This window comes from Durio zibethinus, chromosome 28 (genome assembly GCF_047325235.1).
Source record: "Durio zibethinus cultivar Kanyao isolate XHJ-2024 chromosome 28, ASM4732523v1, whole genome shotgun sequence".
NCBI classification, from domain to species: Eukaryota; Viridiplantae; Streptophyta; class Magnoliopsida; order Malvales; family Malvaceae; genus Durio; species Durio zibethinus.
The window spans coordinates 16297057-16307093 of record NC_143189.1 but is presented as its reverse complement, the minus strand read 5'-3'; the positions used below and the strand labels follow the sequence as shown (position 1 = coordinate 16307093).

Genomic DNA, 10037 nt, shown 5'->3' with positions numbered 1-10037 from the left:
ATGTAAAAATTAATATAAGATAATTTATTTATTATAAAAAATTATTTTTTCTTAAAATTTATATAATTCAAATTATTGATATAATTTTTAAATGTATAATAACGCATATAAAAATTAAAAATAATTATCTTCATTTTGAAAAAATTGAATCATCTTAATCAAGAGTATGATAATTTTCTTTATAATCTTATTTATTTTAATTAGATATAAATCAAATTTAATATAAAATAATTATTATATTATCTTATTCATCATCTTGTGAATCAAATATAAGCAATAGATTTTATTGGCCATTGTTATATTATAAAGCTAGTAGATTTAAAACGCCAAGAAAAAAAGCCTAAATCTATCTTACAAGACTTATCCAAAATAAACAATCTATCTTCACGGTTTTGGGCCTAATCTATCTTACAAGGACCATTTATCAAATTAAATTATTATGTGAAGGATAGAAGGGCGGAACACGGGCAATAGGTCGCCCTCGACAAATCAAAGCAAAACCCTAGCTTGGGTTTTACCGTTCCCTTCCTCCTCAATAGTCTGCTCTGCTGACCATCTTTTCTACACTACGAATCGCAACGATGTCGATGTCCAAGAGTTCTAAAATGCTTCAATTCATCAACTACCGCATGCGAGTCACCATCCAAGATGGACGCCAGCTGGTGGGAAAATTCATGGCCTTCGATCGACACATGAATCTCGTGCTCGGCGACTGTGAAGAGTTCCGCAAGCTTCCTCCTGCGAAAGGAAAGAAGAACTCTAACACTAACGAGGAACGCGAAGACCGCCGAACCCTTGGCCTTGTTCTTCTCCGTGGCGAAGAGGTCATTTCCATGACCGTCGAAGGTCCTCCTCCTCCTGAAGAGTCACGTTCAAAGGCTGCCTCCGCTAGTGCTGTCCCTGGCCCTGGCATTGGCCGTGCCGCTGGCCGTGGGATTCCCACTGGGCCTCTCGTTCAGGCACAGCCTGGTCTTGCTGGCCCTGTCCGGGGCGTTGGAGGCCCGGCTCCTGGGATGATGCAGCCCCAGATATCTCGCCCACCTGTTCTTCAGCTCTCAGCTCCTCCAATGTCTTACCCTGCTGCTGCTGGAGCTCCACCTGTTATCCGCCCGCCTGGGCAAATGCCGCCTGGTGCTTACCCGGGACAACCACAAGCACCTCAGATGCCACGTGGCCCACCTCCTCAGGTGCCACCACCTGCTTTTGGAGTAAGGCCACCTCAGCAGTTCCCAGTCCCACTGCCACAATTTGGTCAGAGGCCAATTGTTCCACCTCCAGGTCCAATGATGAGAGGACCTCCAGCTCCACCACCTCCGAGGCCTGGAATGCCTAACCCACCTCGGCCTGGAATGCCTCCGCCTGGTGCTGTTCCTGTTTTTGGACCACCACGCCCAGGAATGCCGCCTCCGCCAAACCCTCAAAATCAGCAGCAGTAATCATTTTCATTTGGTATGGCTTATTTCCGCTTCTGATGGTTTCTATTGTCTATTATGCTGAATGGTTGATAACATTTTGCTGGTAATAAATAATGTGTAAGATTAACTAGGACTAGTTAAGTCATTTATGAAGTGAATCTTCCTAAGAGATTAAAATGTAGGTTTTGATATGTTTATTTAATCTTTTGTTGCCTTATTTGAGTCTTCAAGAGAAAAGTACAATTGTGAGTGTTTATTATGTTGAATGTTGCCTTATTCAAGTCTTCAAGAGAAAAGTTTAATTGTGAATGTTTATTATGTTGAGTTTGCATGTCACATTTTTCAGAGTTTTGTTGGTTTTAACTATGTATATATTTCTCCATGTGGGTTTTTCTTTCATGTATGTTGTTGGTAGGGTAATAGAAATCTGTGTTAGACACAGAGGAGAACTGAATGTTATTTTTTTATTTATTAAACAGATTATAAGTACAATAATTATCAAATGACATGTTCAAATAGGAACTAACTAATTATCATGGTATTTTTGAAATACATTGAACCGATTTTAATGGATTTTCAAATTGAAAAACATGCAGGAGCTGATTATAAGTATGATAATTATCCAATGACATGAAAAGTGAATGTTTCAAGTGAGAATTAATATAAGAACATGACTAAACCCACAACTCAACCGAATAAGAAAAATGATGCCACCCAGTAAAAAGTAGCACAAACTAACTCCAGAAAAATAGTTCCTAAAAATTTAAAATATAAGAAAACCTATAAAGCTGATATAGGTTTTAATTATTACTCAAAATCCTTCAGTAATGTCAGGAAAACATTGGAGAACAATAAACATGCAGGCAAGGCTGGCTGATTTTCTTGCGGCAACTAGAGCTACTTTTAAACTAACCAAAACACAGGGATCATTACAGAAAAATTGCAAAATTCTGAAAAGGAAATTCTGATGGATAGCTAACAATACTAGAAATAGCTAGGTAGAAATGAGTGGGATGGACTAGTTACTTATTTTTAGAGTATTGATGGACTGAAAGCTTTGCAACTAGGTATTACTATTGCTCTGAGAAAATAAGTAAATATAACCAATAATGGAGAATAGACAGGCAATAGACTGGCATCTGATTCATGATGATAAGAAAAACCTTCTCTGCTCAAAAAATTACTTGTAGCAACGACAGCCCAGATCATAGCCACCAGCTCAAATTTCTACCAGCTTTGATTAAATGTGCTGACTAGGATCTTATAAGGGCATAATGTTATAAGATTCATGCTTTTTATACAGTTTTGTCTCCATTGAGCTTAGGCTCCTTTCTATCCCAAACTATAGAAAAAGAAAGTATTAGTTGCATTCAAATAACAATGTTTGAATGTTGAAGTAACAGAAAGCTCCTCTCTATCCAATGAATTAATTGTTTTTGAGAATAAATTTTACAAAAAGCTCAACTCTTAATTATTTCACAATGAATAACATAGAAGATGGGTAGAATATAAAAATGCTCCATATTGAGAAAAGACCCAAATATGCTTGGGGAAGTTAACTATAAGACATGGATCACTATTTTCTGAGCTATACTAGGGATGTCAGTTCCATTTCCCATCTTTATGAGATAGAGAAAATACCTTGGTTTTATTTGGTAAAATTTTTGCTAGAAAAATGCCAGTTGTTACTTTAATGGGTTTGAGTAAACTTGTTCTTCTGTCTATTTTCATTATGATGTCTTCCATTATTATTTCATTTTCTTTCAATTGTCACAATTGATGTCTGATACTTAGATTGTCCCATTTCTTTATGAGTTTGAAGTTTTAGGGTTTTAGCAATTGTTGGAGGTTAAAATTCTATCATGGATTAGGCAAGCTTTGGTGTACTAAAAAAGGGTTTTTTTGATCTTGAGGGTTTCTTCTGTTTTATTCAATTGTCCTCAATTAAATACACACAAGTATATAAGCTGTTGACAACTCTTATACCAACTAGACTTTGCTCAAAATTCAGAAAGGTTAGACATTTAATGAATCCGTAACAGACAAAGTTGAGAGCTACTGTAAATTGCATGGAGAGACTACATAACCTAATCCTACTCAACTAGGACGCTTGGGCTAACATTGCAGCCAACATGCACCGTATCTAGAATCATGCAAACTACTCTTGAATTTGAAAATTGTAAGAGAACCTATATAAACTGTATAAATATTTGAGTAATCTAAGAAAACATAGAAATAGGTTCAACATTCTAGAAGTTAACTTTGAAATGTTGTTTGTAAGATTTTCCCACTACAATCTATTTTTTTGTGCATCTTGCTTTGATTTTCATTTCTTTTGAAACTTGTTCATTTGTTTTCCCAAGTAGAGTTGGCTTTGGGGAATTTGAAGAAAGGGAAAGGAAAATATATTTAAAGAGTTAGGAGGGAAAATGAGAATGAAACCTGCTCTATGGGTTTTTTTTCCTGCCTTGTAAGTTGTGTGGCTTTCCCCTATATATTTGTTTGGTTAATTTACTTTATTAATGGGGATATATGCAAGCTACTTTTCTTGTTTGGGAGTGTGTGTTATCACTTCAAAACATGGAAATTCTTAAATTTATGGCTTTTCTTAATTTTTGGGTTCCTAAATTAATCTTTGGTGGTATTGATTTTGTTATAGGAGTATATGCCCCTATGTATGCTTTTATTTTTTCAGCATTTTGTTGTTGTAGAATAGAAGTATTCCAATGAAGTATATGTTTGAAAGAGTATGTGTTTATGTGACTGTGTGTTTGCACATCTTTGTAGGTTAGATTTTCAGGCAGTGGTGTATTTTAATTTCTGTTCCTATTGGTTTTGTACGTTGCCACTTTTGGACATTTTATTCAGTAAAAAGCTTCAATAAGACGCAGAAACTAATTGACATGAATGCGTTCATTATGTTACAGAGAATTTGTTTGATTATGAAACAGGTTGCCAGAAAATAAAATATAGGAATAAAGAAACTCGTAATATATGATACTGCTTGAACATATATATTTTTTGTTTTTATGGTTTTCTGACATCAGGCTTCTGTTGTTGTTGAGTCAGGCTAGTTTAGCATAAACATGCTTTGCTAATAGTAATGTGGAGGTTGTGGGTTTTGAATTCTCAATTCCAAAAAAAAAAAAAAGAGAAAGAAACAAAGATTGTGAAATGAAAGTGCTAGATACTTACTTTCTTGAGATAGCAGTTTGAAATACAATTTAGTGAGGATATATATATACATATAAATTCAGTGTATGATGGATTCTAATTGAAAATGTTGTAGTTTCAATGGCAATAAATCCCTCCATTTTTTTTATTCAATTAGAAGAATTCCGCTGGTGATCAGTCGGAAAAAAAAACGAATGGAGGAATGATTTCGTTGGAAAGGGAATCTCTGATGTTAAAATAACTTTAGAGTGCATTTCCTTTTGCTTTTGTTTTCTGTATTCTCTAAACTTGGACATATTCCATTGTGTGAGGAATTTGATTTATTACTACTGCCATTATTTGGAGGTATGCTTCTTAATAGAGCTCACGGGCAAGGTCATTCTACAAAAAGTGGCGGTACACTTCCATTAGGGCTTTAACTATTAAATTACATAGCAGAGGAAAAATAGTTTATTTATTGTTTATTTGGCGCATGCTAGTCCTATCCTGCAGGAAAGTTAGAGAACTTGGAAGGGCCTTGTTTTGTTTTTCCCCCATGAATCTTTAATGAGTAATCTCATTCTCCCAGAGGATTTTTCCCAGGATTGCACTCTTACATGTCCACTATTTAACTGGTGTCCTTGACATTGAAGTAAACCTGGAAGAGGTCATCATATTCTCTTTACTACGTGTTTTGATGCTTAAGGTCCTATTCTAAACACTTAAGTGATTAAAAGGCAGATTAGAAAGATCCACAAAATTGATATATTCTCTTTGCAAAGCCTAGATATATTTCTTTTTCTTTTGGTGTTGGAATTACTTAGTGGTCGAATATATAACTACCAGGTTTCTTGTAGCAGCAATCCCTTCACGTTTTTTAACGAAGGATTAATATACTTTTTATCTCGGACAGATGCTTGAACAAACAAAGTCTTCAGTGGAATAGAAACTTTTTATGCTAAGCGTTTCTCCTGTTAAATGATTTTCCTTGTTCTTCTTAACCTTTTCTTCCTTATATTTTGGTATCCTCAATCCATTTTGGTACTTTGTCAGGTTTTGTTGTGCGACTAACCTTGAAGTTTGAAAGAGAAAGCAGGTGACTTTTGTATACTCTCTTCTTTGTGGTTTACTAATCATGATTTTAGTTTATGCTTACATTAGTTGAGAAACAGTCTTCTGTTAAATCTTGTACACAAAATGTAGTTTTGATTGATTGGTCTGAAGTTGCTAGTTATTCAAGCTCTTGAAGCATCACTGTATTCTTTTTCACCATAGTCTTAGATTTCAAGAGCTCAAAACATCAATTAGTTATATATTATTCACGACAGCAATCTCTTGTCATTTGTTAACATGATAATGAATATGTTTCCTCTTTGGAAAAAATAGGAGGGACCTTATACATGAACCAAAATTAGATTGGTAAAATGAAATTTCACTTCAATAGATTCATTTTATTTGGAATATTCATAAGGTTTTAAGCATTATGTTAATCTACTAAACAACTGCAGCTTGATTGTTATTATGATTTAGAAAAGCACTTTGCATGTGAAGTTTTGCTTGTGTTCTACAACTAAGTGGCTCTTATTGTAGTATGATTTACATTTTAAATGAATGAGAAATTATTTACTTTGTTTACTTAGTCCAACAATGAAGCACTTTTATTTTAGCAGATTCCATTTACACTGGGGTTGGAAGATCTGCAAACTAAGCAAATGCATTCTTCTGACTGAATCAATGGAATGTGCATGATACTTGCTGTTGCTTTTTGATTTCGTTGTTTCAGTGTATCACAAAGTTTCTTTGGTTTCAATGGTCCATGTGAATTTCACATAGGTTCTCAACTAGTTTGGTTAAAATGTTCTAGGTTTGGTTTCAACTTTGTTGAGAAAGAATGCAGGTGTTCCTGATACTAGAATAATGTATGGGTTTCAAGGATTACAAAGTACCAAATTGGCCTTCGATGTGAACAATTGAAATCTTAGGTATATTATGTTGGTTTTTGTAAAGTGTTGTGGACAATCTTTACAGGCTGGTCCTTTGACATGTCAATTGCCTATTTTCTTCGTGGTTAGCTTCACTCTATTCTGACACTAAAATTTGGATGTGAACAATTGAAATCTTTAATGCTGTCACACTATGAAGCATGGACACCTGGGAAACCCTTGTGTCTTGGTGTCATACCAGTGTCTGACACAGACGTGTCACCGACATAGCGGAATACATACGGGATGGTCGGACATGGAAAAAAATAAAAACCAACATTGACATGGTCCCGACATGGTCAAGACATGCCTGGACATAGGAAGGGACATGGATGGACACTGGTGATGAATTTTTTGCCTAAATTTTTCACTAAACAGAAAATCATAAGATTCACAACAGAAATTAATCAAATCCCCCATCAATTAGGAAAATACCAAGTCATGTAGCCACAATCTAATTGTTAGCCTTGAATTGATAAAGTATTTTGAAAGCCAAAATGTATGCGTGAAAGACACTACCAGATCGATCTTGTAAGGATACGTGATTGATCCTGTATGTAGGGTGATCAATCCCCTAGGTTGGGTGATCAATCCATTTTCATGCTTTTGAAACAAATCTTGCTTTTGTTTAAAAAATCGATCGATCCATACAGGGGAGGGGATTGATTGGGTCTTGAAACCTTTATACCAATCGATCTAGTAAGGGAAGAGATCAATTGGTTTTGGCAAAAATCACACGAGAAAACATTCTGGACATAAAAATGATCGATCCTCTTGAAGAGGTGATCGATCCGTTCAAGCACCCAATCGATCCCCTCCTTATGAGGATCGATTTTTTTTTTGTCCATAATGTTTTCTTGCATGATTTTTGCCAAAACCAATCGATCCCCTCTCTTATTGGATTGATTGGTACAAGGGTTTCAAGGTCCGATTAATCCCCTACCCTGTATGGATTGATTGGTTTTTTAAATAGAAGCAAAATTTGTTTCAAAAGAATGAAAATAGGTGGATCACGCAACCTAGGGGATCGATCTTCTTGCATACAAGATCGATTAGGTATCCTTGCAGGATAGATCGGGTAGTGTTTTCCACGCATATGCATGAGCCAATCGATCCCTTCTGATATAGGATTGATTGGTTTTGCCCAGACAAGCCTAAATGGTCACATTTTTTGAAAGTTTTGTAGATATTCAAAGGGGGCAACGGCTAGCTCTTCATTTCCTCTTATAAATACAAGCCTTATACATAAGAGAACTAGAGAGAAGAGCCAACAAAGATCAAAAGATATTCATTGTTCATATTCTTCAATAAAAGAGCATATTTCCAAGTGAAAGAGCTAAAATTCCTTCTTGTATTCATTTCCTCTTGTGTCCACTCAAATCATTCATTTGTACTTAAAATAGCAAACACTTAATCTTAGAGAGGTCTTTGAGTTTGCAAAAGCATTCTTGCTTTGTATTGTGAGCTTGTGAGCTTAAGGGGGAGGTTAACCCTTAAGATACTTGTTTGTCTTGTAAGCTTAAGGTGGAGGATATCCCTTAAGAGGTTGTGTTGATTATATCAAGCCTTAGAAGAAGCTAGGTTGTAACATTTAACATTTTGATAGTGGATTCAACTCTCCGGCAAGTGAGGCTAAGGGAGAGGACATAGGTGCCTAGAGGAAGGGTCGAACCTTTATAAATCCTGGTGTTTAATTCTTCAACTCTACCTCTTTACATTTCATGCTATCATTATTGTGCTTATATTTTGTGTTTATTAGCTTTGAAATTGATATTTTTGATTATTGTGTTAAATGGCATTAAAATTGTTAAAATTTATAATTAACCAATTCACCTCTCCTCTTGGTTTGTTTATTCAAGTCTTTGAGCTAACACAAATCATAAAACCAATCAAAAAAGAAATTACTCACTCGATAATTTGTTGAATTCCTATGAGTGATGACATTGAGGCAAGAAGCAATTTGTACAACAAAAAATCTAGACCCTCCAAAAAAAGAGTTGGAGTCAGTGAAACAGTCGTCAGAGTTAGTGAAATGGTGGCAGAGGAGGGGCTGAAGCTTTTTGGGTAGGCGGAAAAGGAGAAAATAATAGAGAAAGAAGGAGCAGCAGGTAAGGAGGAGGAGAAGAAAAGAAAATGGAACTAAGGGTTGTGAAATCCCAAAAATGCTGGCGGAAGGGATTGCAAGTGTTGAGATTTAAACTCCAAACTAATTGGATGCTAGCTCTTAAAGATGGCTACATTAACCAACCAAGCTAAGTCCGAGTTTTTCTTTTACTTGTCTTATTTATTCCTGTTTTCCCTATTTTACCTTTCATTCATTCATTCATTTTTTCTTATTTTACTTTCATATGCTTATTTTCTTTATTTGTCTTTCGGTGTTCTTATTTTTTTAAAATTGCTGTGTTGTCATGTCTGTGCCGTATTTTATTCCGTGCTTCATAGCTGCCACATGACTTCAGTTTCTCTGAAGAATATAGTTGTTCTTGCTCTGGGACTGATTGCGCATTCTGTTGATTGCAGTCCATATACAAGGATTGACATGTTATGAAACTGAATTTCCTTTGTGTAATATTCTCTTGGCTAGGGCAATGAGATCTAGTGTCTATAGTTTTTGTCATGATAAACCATTGGCGGTGCTGTTTTTTTGGGTTTTGTTTTTTCTTGTCTGCAGTTTGGCTATCTTAGCATAGGAGCAAAGTCATTGGTAGAATGTACAAAATATTAGTTCGTCATTCGTCTGTTATAAACCAAGGTCACTTACTTTGAAATGTAACTAAACCAAAACTCAAGCAGAAAAGCTTGTGGCTCCCCTTGTTGTATGATTGGTATCCAGATTTTAAAGTTGGTTTGCAAGCTTGTTTGGATTATTCTTCTCTATTGCAATATTGAATTTCGATGCGTTTCTGAATATATACTTTTAATTATAGATTCTTAAATTAATTTGCGTTAGTCCTATGAAGTGACTTAATGACTTAAACCTTGGTTTAGTTGAATGATTTTTGTTTTGGTTTTTGCAAAATATTGTCAGCGCACAAGATGTTTTAACTTGTAGCAAGGCAGCTCTTGATGTATTTTTTTTAAGGCAATATATTATTATCATTATTATTAGTTTTTTGAAAGGTGGTAATATATATTATTTTATCAATATGATATTTTATAGTGCTGTTTTTGGTGAAGGTTTGTTTATGTAAAGCATGCTTTTGTTACAGGCAGGGCTTTAATAGGGGGTACTGTGATGGAATTTGCAGGCAGAGTTTTTGCAACTACGGCTTTAGAGCAGGTTCTTGAATATATCTCTATTTTGTGCGGCTGCAAACAAGTTAGTGTAAAATTGACTTAAGTGGTAGTGACAGCATGAATGAATGAAAATTTATCCTATTGTAGTCAATTAAGTTAGATCCTATTAATTAACTGAGATCAATGGATTGATTATAAATTGTTAGTTGATTTATTTATATTTTAGGAATCGATATCGGTTTTGAGGTTA

The 10037-nt window shown here is 35.1% G+C and overlaps 1 pseudogene across 11 annotated transcripts; it reads left to right on the top strand.

The window, feature by feature from the left end:
- Positions 1 to 431: 431 nt before the first annotated feature.
- On the top strand, positions 432 to 10037 carry LOC111280311 (uncharacterized; annotated as a pseudogene). Of its 11 annotated transcripts, none has more exons than XR_016334966.1 (3): positions 437 to 1449; positions 5622 to 5664; positions 9799 to 10037. The product of XR_016334966.1 is annotated as an uncharacterized LOC111280311, transcript variant X5 (transcript). The 11 variants fall into 11 exon arrangements; XR_016334964.1 differs by having other exon boundaries at positions 9764 to 10037; XR_016334962.1 differs by having other exon boundaries at positions 9760 to 10037.